The sequence below is a fragment of the Monodon monoceros genome, unplaced genomic scaffold, assembly GCF_005190385.1.
Source record: "Monodon monoceros isolate NGI ecotype Baffin Bay Population unplaced genomic scaffold, NGI_Narwhal_1 Super_Scaffold_21, whole genome shotgun sequence".
In the NCBI taxonomy this organism is placed as follows: Eukaryota; Metazoa; Chordata; class Mammalia; order Artiodactyla; family Monodontidae; genus Monodon; species Monodon monoceros.
Genome location: NW_021703778.1, coordinates 1,711,866 through 1,725,322, shown reverse-complemented (window position 1 = coordinate 1,725,322; position 13,457 = coordinate 1,711,866).

The window sequence follows — 13,457 nt, the reverse complement described above, 5'->3', positions numbered from 1 at the left end:
AAAGAGCAGGCCCCGAAGGGCCCTGCTTTCCAAACTCCAGCCTGGAACAGGCAGGCCGGCGATGGCTGCCCCAAGCATCCCTCATTATGTAAAATCAGCCCTCTGCCATCACTCGCCCCAGCTTCCTGTTTTGAAGCGGCAACATAATGGACCCTCTGTAGTTCGTTTGTTTGACTAAGGAATATAATTCTGCTGTGCGGCTGGCTCCCAGAGTGGAAAGATAAAATTCAAACTGTCAGGAACTGTCAGGTTTTTTTCAGGCCACAGGAAGTGGGAATGAAAAAACACACCTCTTTCAAGTTAGGTTTGAGCATAATTGTAAGTAAATGATCAGACAGGCCTTACAAGCAAATGTGGGCCTGGGAAGGAAGGACCCCCTCCCTGCTCTGTCAGGTAAGGGGCGTCGTCCCAGGAAAATGTGTCCTGGCTAACTCTGCACTTAAGGGCGGATTTCTCAGAGGCGTCAACTTCTGCAAGTCAGCGCGGAGCCAGCTTTTGCTAAGTGGGAAATGGAGCGTTTGGAGAGAAAAAAATAAATTAGCCTTGGCACTACACCTTGACGTTTTCTACCCGGGCTCTAGAAAAAATCCCAGCGAATGGGCCAAAGATTACAGAGGAGAATGGAATTGAGGAAAATTAAAGCCTTGGAAATACAAAGATGACAGTTTGGCCTGAGGCACTCAACAACTACACAGTCACAACATCCCTATCAATATAGTAACAAAATCATTACCCCATTTATCTTGCGTGCTTGCTCTTAATATTATTTGGGGTACGGATTGGCTGGAAAGGAGACTTGGGAAAGTTTAGTGACATCTGCGGTTGGTATTAGAAGCTGAGATACTTCAGGACAGGGCAATTCTAGCCCGAAGACAGAGGGACGAGAGAGGCGACCACCCAAATCTTTATCAGGCTTCAATTCTTGTATGTTCAGAGTCAAGGAGCATTCTGGGCTGGTATCGTGAGAGATGCCAAGAATCTTTGCAGCCCCAGGTCTCTGGGAAATGGCATGAGCTGAGTCAAGAGGCACTGGAGAAGGTCTCACCAGTTTCCTGTGTTCTCAGTAGGTCTTCGAGGAGAAGACCTGTCTTCGGGGCACGTGTGGGTGAAATGGCAGCTGGTGAAGGAAAACTCTTGTACCTGGACCACTTCTGTTCCTCTCCTTCCCTTTCCTCTCCTACCTTTTGTTATCAGGGTGTAGAGTCTAAGACCACAGAGAAGTTAGATCCGGTCTTCCTTCCCTTTCCTATTCCCCCAATTCTTATATAGATGCTTAGGGTTTCCTCAAAGAATGACGCCGCCTTACTTTAAGGGTTAACCCTCATCCCAGGGTCTCCAGCACTTTTGTGAGATGATGACCAATAGTTCATCATCCTTCATATTCTTCCAAGATCTCAGTGATGCCTTATATAGTCTTCCGGAGTTGAGAAGCAGCAAGGAACACAGCTGGTCCTCATTTTCCCACCCTAGACACTATAAACCTTAAGAAAAGCTGTGTAGGTGTGTCAGCGACGTGAGCCCTAAGAGCCCTCCCCTCACTCAGCTCTATCAGCACATTGAGAAGCCTGTAGACCCGCCTCCTGCCCCTGTAGCCCCCCTCTGCTGTGGTGGGCAGCAGGATACTGTGGGAAATGACCGTGTCTGGAGTCCCAAGCTCAGGTCCAGAACCTGGCCTTGACAATTACTACTTGTGTGATTTGGGGCAAGCCACTTATAATACTTACAAACTTTCCAAGTCTTGGTTTGCTCATCTGTAGCAGGGTAATATCTACCTCACTGAGTTTACCGAGGATGGAATGCTTTATAAACATCTGTACGGATGTAAGTTGTTATCCGTGCTCATAAGTTTAATGATGAAGATCCTTAATGCCTTGACCTTCTAGTATATACCATCATTTTCATCAACATTCACAGAATGCCCACAACACACTGGTCTCTGTACTGGGTTATAAGAAAAAATGATTTAATATGTCTAACACCGACCCTTATCACCCTTCCCATCCTTCCATTCTCAAACCTCTTCTGGACCTTGATTAATTGCATCGCCATCCACCTGTTAGTTCAATCAGGAACCTTAATGACATGTGACTCCTTTCCTTCACTTGTCATGTCCAACTGGTTCCAAAGCTGTTCAAGCAATTTTTCCAAAACACATTCCTATATGGAAACCTAGATGGCTTCTTGTTTTGACAAATTGATGTTTGGTCCATCACCACCTGATTCTAACATAAATTTACTGCTTCCTCTCCCGAACTTCACTCAGCTCCTCTTTGCTGATAACATGTGACCTGTCCAAGAAGGATGGGCCCTTTCCAGCCTCCACATCCTTCCAGCTGCAGCCTCTACCTGGGAGTCTCACATGCCAGCCTCCCTTCTTTGCCACTCTTCATTTATCCTTCAAAGCCACAGATTAAAAATGGTGCCCTCTGAGAAGCCTCTCCTTCCATTAGAGCTCGTTGCTCTCTCCTCTGTCCTCCTGCATCGTGTATTGTGTATTACAACAGGGGTAGAAGTGGGACGGCATTACAGCAACAGTGTCTGCACCAGCCCCTCCTAGCTCAGAAGCTCTTGAGGGCAAAGGACCCAGATGCCCTCAGCTCCAAGTCTAGCAGTTGAATTCCACTGAAGTCCTTGCACTCAAAAAGCTTACAGACTATCTGGGAGTCAGGCATTAACCACAGAGGCATAAATGACAATGCAATGTGAATAAGCTCCACCAGCTTCCAGAATGAGTGCTGTCCTGTCTGGACCTTGGTGTCTGAGAGCAGGGGTGCAAAGCCAGGGCTCCCCAGACCCGCATGTGTAACAAACTCTGCTGTGCTGTGGCTTTCTTATCCATAGAGTGCAGATCCATGAAGGCCAGCTTCTAGATGCCAGTGCTAGCTTTATACTCAGCCTTTCACTTGTTCATGGGACTTGGCTGAGAGTCTGCTACATTCTAAGGCTCTAGAGACTAAAACAAACCCAGTCCCTACCTTCAAGGAGCTTCCAGTCTCCAAGTAAGGTTGGTGATGACATCACCAAGGCAACCAGTGATTGGAAAGGTCTCAGGATGACAGTGAAACTGACCATTCAGCGCAGACAGGCCCGGGTTGAGGGGGCACTTTCTGCTTCTGCCTTGCTGATCAAAACCCTCAGGGAACGACCAAGAGACGGAAAGAGGCAGAATAACATTAAGCAACAGTGGAAACGTCACTTTTGAGGAGACTGTCGACATTGCCTGACAGGTGCAGGACTGATCTTTACCTAGAGAACTCCCTGGAACCACTGAAGAGATCCTGGGACAGCCCAGCCCTTGGGCTGCCGTGTTGATGGTGGCATGGCAGTGGTGCGGTGGGTGCAAATGTAAGAACAACGGAGGAAAATACTTCCATACAAGACCATTTGACAACCCACCCCCCCCCCGGATTTTTTTAATGTTAAAAATCTCAGAGGACAATAAAGGAAAATTTCAAAAAATCTTTTTTTTTCCTAAGTAGAGAGCTGACTTTGCTTTTTGATTTTCTCATAAGGACCCGAGGGTCATCTTAATTTAGAGGATTTGGTACAAATAAAATATTTTTATTAAAAGAAAGCACAAAATTGTAAAACCATAGAGATGAGTTAGTCAAATTCAGTAGTTTTATAGAAATTTGGGTCCCGAGAAAATTTACCTTGTCCAGAGTCACATGACTAGTTAGCGGTAAAACCAGGGCTAGAATACAGGCCTCTGTACTCTCAGTCCAGTGAGCATACTTCTTCTTAGAAGGTATGATTACTTTGTAATTTTAAGTTGCAGTATATATAAAGAAAATATTCTAATAACAGTAAAACTGAAATTTCAGTTTTGGAAAGTCCAGATATGGTTGTGCTTCTGGTGTCCATACTCTGTTGCTGTAACTCCTCTTTTAATTCCTGCTTTCTTTTTTTAGGGGAGTTAGGGAGAACGTGTGTGTGTGTGTGTGTGTGTGTGTGAGAGAGAGAGAGAGAGAGAGAGAGAGAGAGAGAGATCCTTCTATTAAAAACACTCTAGGAGGGCAAGAATCGCCCTGAACCTTTTCTTCATCATCCCCAAGCTTCAGTTATTAATCCCAGTGCAGTTTAAATACTTGCTCTGTGCAGGACCGCGGGCTGAGCATTGCAGGGGCTATAGGGGTAAGCACGATGCTGCTTTCAAGGAATTTACAACCTGTTGGAAATCTGACTCATTTGAAAATAACTTCTCCAAAGCAGACTGTGATTTGTGTCATCGTAGAGGTAGAAACTAAATGCTATGAGAGGCTCAAAGAGACAAAAGGATCATATTTGTGAAGATGGGGCTGGAGATGGAATCAAAAGAGGCTTCACAAAGGAGTCTGCCTTTGACCTGACCTTGAAGGATGGGTAGGATTTCAGTAGTTGGTGGTGAAGGGAAAGGGTTGCAGTGAAAGGGAACCTGGGCCGGATAACACCTGTCATTCCAGACTTCCAAGGCTTAGGTCTGTCTCAAACTCTCCACATGCAGTAGGGAGTCAATAGCACGTGTCGATTGCTACTCTGTACCAGGGTCCCTGTCATTCATCTCTGCCTTTGGCAGCTGAGGTTCACAAGTGCTGCGAATGCTCTCTAGACCAGGTCACTGGGCACGAGTGTCATGTTCACGAAGATCCTTGCTGCTGTGCTTGGCCTCTGCAATGTATCTAAATGCCTGACTCAGGTATTTGTCTTTTTCCTGCTCTCAGAACACAGCTGATTTCCGGTCCACATCAGTTGTCAGTTGAAATGATGGTGGTGTCCCAGTTGTCTGGGCAAAATCTAAACCCAAGTCCTAGAGGTTTTAGCTCCGTCCTCTCCAAGGCTGGAGCTTCCTCCTGCACGTGGCCGCAGACCCCTCGGGTTTAATCAAAGCATTCGTCGGAGTGGGCTGAGATTTTGCCTGTTTCCTTTGCAGTAGAACAGCCGGGTCGGTTTCGTTAACCTGGATATGCTGTGCCGGATGGATTTTCCTCTCCTGGCCTTTGCCCAGGAATCTGCCCCCAGGAACCCATGAATGAGGCCAGAGTCTCTGCAGTGGAGTGTCCAACGCTTTCTATAACTGATAGCTGATATTCTTTTGTTAAAATGGCTGGACATCCCAATCTCAGAAGCTGAGAGCAAAGCCATTGTCTAGACCAGAGGTTTACAACACCAATATGGAAATGCGTCGGTCAGTCCTGTCAGTTGGAACTGTGCTGCAAAAATAGATAAATAAATAAACCTTTTGAAAAGAGCTGTAAGCAAAAGAGCCCTTAACCTCAAAAATCACTTAGTGAAAAAATGAGAAAGGATCCAGTATTCTTCCCACAATGATGTCACACTCATCCCATGGCCTGGGGTGGACGTGAGTGGACTTACAGGGTAGCAGGCTGGGGTAACCACACCCCCTCCACCCTGGCCCACGTGGGCCTGATGTGTCAAGTGCAGGTTTGGGGGCCATCCATGTGGCTAGTCAGTGACTCAGCTGGTGACCGTCCAGAGAAAGCTCTCCAAACATGATCAGCTGCATCCTGGCATGCCAGGTTTAGACAGGGCGGCCTCACTCACTGACTCAACCATTATTCCTTAAACCCTGCGCTACGTGCCAGGGATATGGCGGGGAAAGAGATTCAGTTCCTGCCTTTTGTAGCTCATAGTGGAATAAGGTCCCCTATGCTAGCATCAGGGGTCAAAGCTTGGGCTGTGTGGGAATACAGGGTGTGGGAGGTGGCATCTCAAGTCACAGATGACTTAAAACCTGCTTGGAGACAATAGGAGTAGATCCTTGAAAATTTTGCTCACTGGGATTTTGTAGCTGACTATGTCTTTCCCACAGTAGCTCTATGGCCTTAAATGCTTTCAGGTTCTCTCCCTCTACAAGAGGCTGCATTCCACCTTTTGGGGTGGGATGGGGAGACCTGCCCTCGTCACTGACTTACCAGCCCAACAGAGATCACATCTATTTGTCTCACTCTCTATATCTGTAAGGACAGATCGTGACATTTTGTCCCTTGCCTCAGCTTTGAGTCTCTGTGCTAAGTGAGTCAATATACGGTTTCTTGTGAAGGCAAGTAAGTGTATTAGTTTCCTGGAGCTGCTGTAACAAATGACCATGAACTTGGCAGCTGAAAACAACAGAAATTTATTCTTTCACAGTCCTGGGAGGAAACAGTCTAAAGTCAAGATGTTGGCAAGATTGGTTTCCCCTGGAGTTTCTGAGAGATAATCCATTCCAGGTTCCTCTCTAGTCTCTCATAGCTGCTGGCTGCCTTTGGTGACCCCTTGGCTTGAGGCTGTAACTCTGGTCTCTGCCTCTGTTTTCACATGACCTTTCTCTCTATGTCTCTGTGCCCGCTCCTTTTCTGTCTTTTATAAGGACAGCTGTCATTAGACTTGGAGTTCACCCTAATCCAGCATGATCTCATCTCCAGGTCCTTACCTTAATTACATCTGCAAAGACCCTTATTCAAAATAAGGTCAAATTCTGCAGTTCTGGGCAGACATATCTTTGGGGGCCGGAATTCAACTCAACACAATAATTTATAGTTCTTGGGTGATCTTCAAGCATTTACATGGCAGTAGTCCCATCTGGAACACTAATAGTGAGTATTTTGAAAATACAAAACTAGTTGCTATGATCTGAGGTCAAATCTTAGGTTTAAAGGAGTCAGGACCCACACCCCCTTCGCTATTTTGTTAGCACCTTGAGGACTTGGCCAAAAGTAATGCTCTTTTTTCCTTTTCTCCCTCTTAAAGTCTCCTGCCCAGTGACCAAGAAGAGGAATACATTTGGTTCACATCCATCTTGGCACTCGACTTTCTCTCCCTGCAGAAGAGATTGGTGGCTCTTAGCCAGCAACTTGAGATTTCTTCTTGCCTCTCCCTGCGCATATATATATATAATGACAACATTTCTAAGGCACACTGGCATACAGGAAGGGGGCTGCCCTCTGCCAGAGCCGCCAAGGTCAGGAGCAGCCTCTCAGCACACGTGGGGCTCATTTGCTGTGGCCCCTGGTGGATGCTCTGTCATGGGCAGCCACGCAGATTGGACCAGGATGATTGTGGATTTGCCATCAGCTTAGCTGGACCAGATTTGCAGTGTTTTACCTAGTGGTGTGACCTCAAAAAACAGAAATTGCCTCAGTATTTACTAATAAAACTGCATCCCCAACATGTAGGTCCTTTCAAGATTTTTTTAGTTCTCAAATGCTGGAGAGGGTGTGGAGAAAAGAGAACCCTCCTGCACTTTTGGTGGGAATGTAAACTGGTGCAGCCATTATGGAGAACAGTATGGAGGTTCCTCAAAAAACTAAATGATCTGGTAATCCCACTCTTGGGCATATATTTGGACAAAACTATAATTGGAAAAATTGCATGAACCCTGATGTTCATAACAGCACTATTCACAATAGCCAAGACATGGAAACAACCTAAATGTCCATTGACAGATGAATGGATAAACATGTGGTATACACACACACACACACACACACACACACACACACAATGGAATATTACTTAGCCATAGAAAAGAATGTAATAATGCCACTTGCAGGTACGTGGTTAGACCTAGAGATTATCATACTAAGTGAAGTAATTCAGAAAAAGAAGGACAAATGCCATATGATAACACCTATACGTGGAATCTAAAATATGACACAAATGAACTTATCTGTGAAACAGAAACAGACTCACGGACATAGGGAACAGACTTGTGGCTGCCAAGGTAGAGGGGGTGGGGGAGGGTTGCACTGGGAGTTTGGGATTAGCAGATACAAACTATTATATATAGGATAGATAAACAACAAGGTCCTACTGTACAGCACAGGAAATTATATTCAATAGCCTGTGATAAGCCATAATGGAAAAGAAGATGAAAAAGAATGTATATATGTATATGTATAACTGAATCAGTTTGCTCTACAGCAGAAACTAACACAGCATTGTAAATCAACTATACTTCAATAAAAAGAGATTTTTCTACTTCTTCATCATCTTAAATAATAGGTCAGAAGACAGTCAAGTAGGCTGGACTAGTCCAGATGAGCACAAGTCATTCAATTGGTAGGGTAAGGAGGAGCTGACACTAGCTGAGGGGTAGGGAGAGTCAGATTTTGAGTTCAGGTCAGCTATGAACTTTGTTCAGGCAACTTACACTTCCTGAGACTCAGTTTCTCTGTTTATCAGATCTGAGCCTTAATATCTAACCTGACTATCCAACATGGTTTCTTTCTTAAGACTTAAAAAAGGTGAAAGTTCATTACATAAAAGTTAGAATTATATTGTTACTATCGCACAGAGTTTAAGGAGATATCCTCAGGCCCATGCAGGTTGAGCCCTGGGTGCCTCTCTTGCTTCACCCTGGTTACTAGCGGTTATTCCATGCACTCAGTGATGAACAGTTGATGGCGACAGGCTCTTGAAGCTCCATCAACGTTCTGGGCATCATAGGGAGTCGATGATTCTGCTTAGTGTGGAGATAGCAGATGCGTGGTCAAGCACACGGTTCTAGAGCTATGAAGTCTTCTTCCCAGTGTTCTATGCAAGGTTTGCATTTCTTCCTTTATCTGAATTCCAGGGTTTACTGATGGGCCGGCTGAGGTTTGGGGATGTTATCGTTTCTGCCAAAGGCAGGAAGTATATGCTGAGTGTTTACTGTCAGGCACTGTGTGCCAGATAGTCTACAAACATTTGTTCATTTAGTCCTAAGAATAGCACCATACGTCGGGTCTTATTATCTTCCTTTACGGATGAGTCAACTGTAGAGATTAAACACATTTCCAACATACAACCAGTAAATGAATGAATCCAGGACTTGAATCTAAGTCTCTGATGCTGAAGTTCAGTGTTCATCCTGTTAACATGTGTAGTAATGAGGAGAAAGTGGAAGACTCCTCCATGTGTAGTTGGATGATTTTATAAAAATATGCAGGCACCTAACATTGGAGTGACTGTCACCCGACAAAACCTGGATGGTATATTAATAAGTCAGAAAGGAAGAGCGAGAACAAGAAAGAAGATTAAGGTGGAAAAATGCTGAGAAACAAAGGTACATGTGTGTAGTCCACGTTCCTTTGACCTCAGCCAGCCAGCGGAAGGACTGGGTAGAAATGGGTCTCTTAAAAGACGCTGACTTTAGAAAGGTTATCAGCAAATTCTCCCAACAACAGTGTGCTGAAATTGTGTCTGGAGGCAAAAAATGCAAGTGTGAATTGCATCTAAGAGTTATGATGGCCAGAAAAGAAAGAAAGAGAGAGAAAGGAAGGAAGGAAGGAAGGAAGAGAGGGAGGGAGGGAGGGACAGAGGGGGAGAGAGAGGGAGAGAGAGAGAGAGAGAGAGAGAGAGAGAGAGAGAAAGAAAGAAAGAAAGAAAGACAGAGAAAGGAAGGAAGGAAGAAAGAAAGGGAAAGAAAGAGAAAGAAAGGAAGGAAGGAAGAAAGAAAGAGAGAGAAAGAAAGGAAGAAAGAAAGAAAGAAAGAGAAAGAATGAAAGGAAGGGAGGAAGGAAGGAAGAAAGAAAGGGAAAGAAAGAGAAAGAAAGAAAAAACAAAGAAACAAAGAAAGAGAAAAGAAGGAAGGAAGGAAGGAAGAAAGGAAGGAAGGAAGGAAGAAAGGAAGGAGGGAAGGAAGGAAGGAAGGAAGGAAGGAAGGAAGGAAGGAAGAAAAACAGAATCTGGAACACACAGTACCATTCTTTTCTAACCAGAAAGGATTCTCCGTTGCAACTGTATTCTCCCTTTTTGGTCATGAAGCGTAACGAACACTGATTAACGAAATGATTGAATTCTTTGTGCTACTCCTCTTGCTGCCTGCCATCAGTGCTGAATCCTTTTTCTTTTTCACACACACACACACACACACATCGACTCACGAATCAATAAACCACATTAAGCACTTACTCAATGCCAAGCACTGTGAAAGGCACAGCACGAGGGACTCGGTCCCTATCACTGAGGATCACATACGTGCTTATCGACTCGAACTAAAAGGAGACGCCATGCCTTTTCGGGCAGGAATTGTGTAAACGCTCTGTTCTCAGGGGTTCTCCAAGGGTTCTCTTTGATTTGGGGAGAATTTACAAAGCAGAGAGCCCTTAACATTTATTTCAATTAGATGTGAATGCATTGAGTATAAAATTAAATCCCTCTCCAGTGGTGGTTATGCAGCTAGGAAAGATTGGTTCAGAATAAGTGTGACCCAAGGGGCTTGACAAAAACCAGAGAGGTTGGGAGACCAAAATGTGGGTCACATTTGCTCTAGTGGGTAGAAGGTGCGGGAGAGCTTCCGCAGAGCCCATCTGGGCATAATCAGCAGATCCTCCACATGGCAGCAAACTCAGGAATGTTGAAGCCCTTCCCTGGCATTTCCTCTGCTCTTGGCATCACTCTTCATATTTGGAAATCATACCAAGTGGAATGGTAGTTTCTGACGTTTTAGGTCCTGACTGCTTTCCTGAGAAACATTATGATAATCTTGGTTCCAAACCATCCTTCCATCCTGGTGCTAAATATCCAACAAACCAACCATCTCACCAAGTACGTTATGTAAGTTCCACACCTGCTAAAAGCAACTTTTAAGAAAATTTTCAGGGATGGTCCTTCTAGACATCACATCAGATCTAGGAGATAAAAGAATAAGAAAAGGAAGACAGTGAGAGGGAAGATGAAGATAGAAGATGGGCATCTTATCCCAAACCTGCCAGGGGTGGAAGAGCCTTGTCTGAAGAGGCAGCAAAGCACACAGGGATGGACTCAGGCTTCAAAGTCCAATGGATGCAGGTGCTCAAGTTCTGGTTCTTCCCCGCCTATTTATGAGAACTTCCCAGGCCCCCCAGTTTCTGCAGTGGGAGTGTTCCTCATTCCTCATTTAATAAAAGATAGATACTATTATTATTTTAATAAATTTTCCAAATAATGATTTGTTGGTTGCTGCAGAAATCTCTCACTGCCCTACGACTCCCAGAAGTTCATGCAGCTGAGACATTCCGAACTCCGGTTATAGAAATGGTGCCATGAAACATGCCAATGGATAGATACCTCGATTTCCCCAGTTGCCTTTCTGTAAGGAGAGGTCTGAGTATATTTATGGCCAATAAACTACATAATCTATTACTAACCCAAAGAAGAAAACTATTTACATGGCAGTATTGGGCTTGAGGCTACAAAACTGAAATTTGAGAAAGTGAAAGGAAATTTCCAATGTCCTCAGATTTAGCCTGGAGTGTCTCAGCCACTGTTCCATGGATGGCCCTGCCAGCATCGCAGGGGAGAAAATGAAGACGCCTTCATCTGTAAGGCATCTCAGGGATGACTGGGCTAAATCAACAGTCAGAGAAATATTGATGTGTAAATCAGAGAGAAACCGTTTATCTGCGAGCCTCGTGTTTGGTTTAGGATGCTTTGGAGTTTGAAATGAGAAAGCTGACACTGTCTGGGGCACTCCCTGTAAGCGTGGGAAACCACAGGCTTCGGAGAACCCAGGACCTGCAACTGTTCGGGTTTATTTTTTCCACAGGCTGATAAGTTCTAGCTTTAATTCCTTTGCGTACTTACTCCACTGCCTTTGTATTACTGCCTCAGCTCTGGGTGCCCATTAAACATAATACACAGGCTCACCCAACATCAGTAAAAACAGCACAAACAATTGCTTGTACAGTTAATGGAAACCAAATGTCCCAGTAGCTTGCAACTCTGCATATCATATGTTTTTCTTTCTCCCACTGATTTAGGAATCTCTCTCCCTGAGCTAATTTTCTTCCCTGTTCATTCCATCCCAGGTCCCATACGTCTAGAGTCTAAAGGTCTTTTGTCAGCCTCACTTAGAGACGTACATCTCCTCCAGGGTGAACTTGTCTGCCTTGTTTCATTACTCACATGGCATTCCTCACCGATGGGGACCTTGACCTTCTGAAATTCCTGCTGGAGATGAAATACCGAACCCAACAGACAGCTTCATCGCACGCAGCCAGACCTGTCAGAGGGGTCAAATTATGAACTCACGGGAAAATTTGGAGCGGATGGTTAAATGCAGGATGTAACGCACATTCTCATTGGCTTTTGGCCCTGGGTGGGAGGGTGGGTCATGGATCCTAGGTAGGAGGTAGCCCTTGGTGAGCAGGAGTTTGAAACTTTGAGCTTTTTTCTGCAAAGCACACGAATGCTATTGATTCCTTCTTAATGGAACTTTTTAGATGCTCTGTTTGCACTTTAATGAGCCTTGTACCTGGCCCTCGTTTTGGTGGCCTTGACAGTGACTGAGTCACTACCGCCATCTTTTCTTTCCTCCTGTTCTCTTTTGCCCAGTTTCAGGCTTTTCCAGTAGTTAAAAATATTACATGGCTGATCAGTGAACAGAAGTTAGTAAGAAGCCTCCTGGGACATGAGGTACATGTCCCATTGTTACCAAAGCGGGGTCCAGCTGCTCGCCGCTCAAAAGCCAATAAAGAGGGAGGGTTGGTGGAAAGGAAAGTCTGCCTTATTTTAGATGCTGGCAACTGGAGGAGAGGGTGGACCCCTGTCCAAAGGCCAACTCCTCCCCCCAACCCGCAGGACAACCAGTGGGCAAGAGCTTTTTTAGACGGAGGGAGGGGACTAAATGTAGAAACGGCACAGTCAGCTCGGACAGTCATCTTGACGTTGGTCGCGCGGTGGTCTGACCAGCACCATCTTGATTGTTTCAAGTATAGTTAATCTTCAGTTCCAGGGTTGGTTTGTTCCCATTTCCTTGAGGGCAGTTCTCAGAATCGTGGCAGCTTATGTCATGGCTACAGTCTGATCATCATGTTGTTAACTTCTCCCACCTGGTGGGGTTTCAGTACCTACAGGACAGCTCAAAGGACACAGCTCAGAATATTACCTATAGCCCTTGAGGAGGAACTAAAGGTCCTTGACTCTGCTTAAAGACTAAACTATTATTATTTCGTTTTTTTGGACAACTTTCCTTTGTTTCTGCATTTTCTCCCTTCTCTGATTAAACTTATTCCTTGGCTAAAGTTTTTCTACAGACAAAAGGCAGGCTGAGGACATGGGGGGAAGGGCCATAGGGTCCTGCTCTGCTTGGGTCTTGAAGTTACCAGGTCAAGTTACTGGTGAGGGAGCCAGGAATACAGTTGAGAAATTTATGTCCTTCATTCATTGAGAAAATTTGCTCACATATTTATTGTTTTGTAATTGAATGGAGATTTTAAAGTTTCTAAACGTTTTGAAAAATCTGTGAATTTCATTGACGGTGTTTGTCCAGTGGGCTCGTGATCGATTCAGATTTCTTCCCTGGTCCCTTCTTTCTGTTGCCTGGCCTTTGGTTGTCTTTGTTACTTACTCTCTGATACAAAGGAGGGAAGGGTCCCAGAGAGAAGGAGAGAGAAAAATATGACTCTATATTCTTTCTATTTTGGAATCTGTTAACATTTTCTTGAGGATAGGAGACCGAATTTCTGGGTAAAATGTGTTTGGGGTGTGTATTTACGTAGTATAGTGTAACGGTT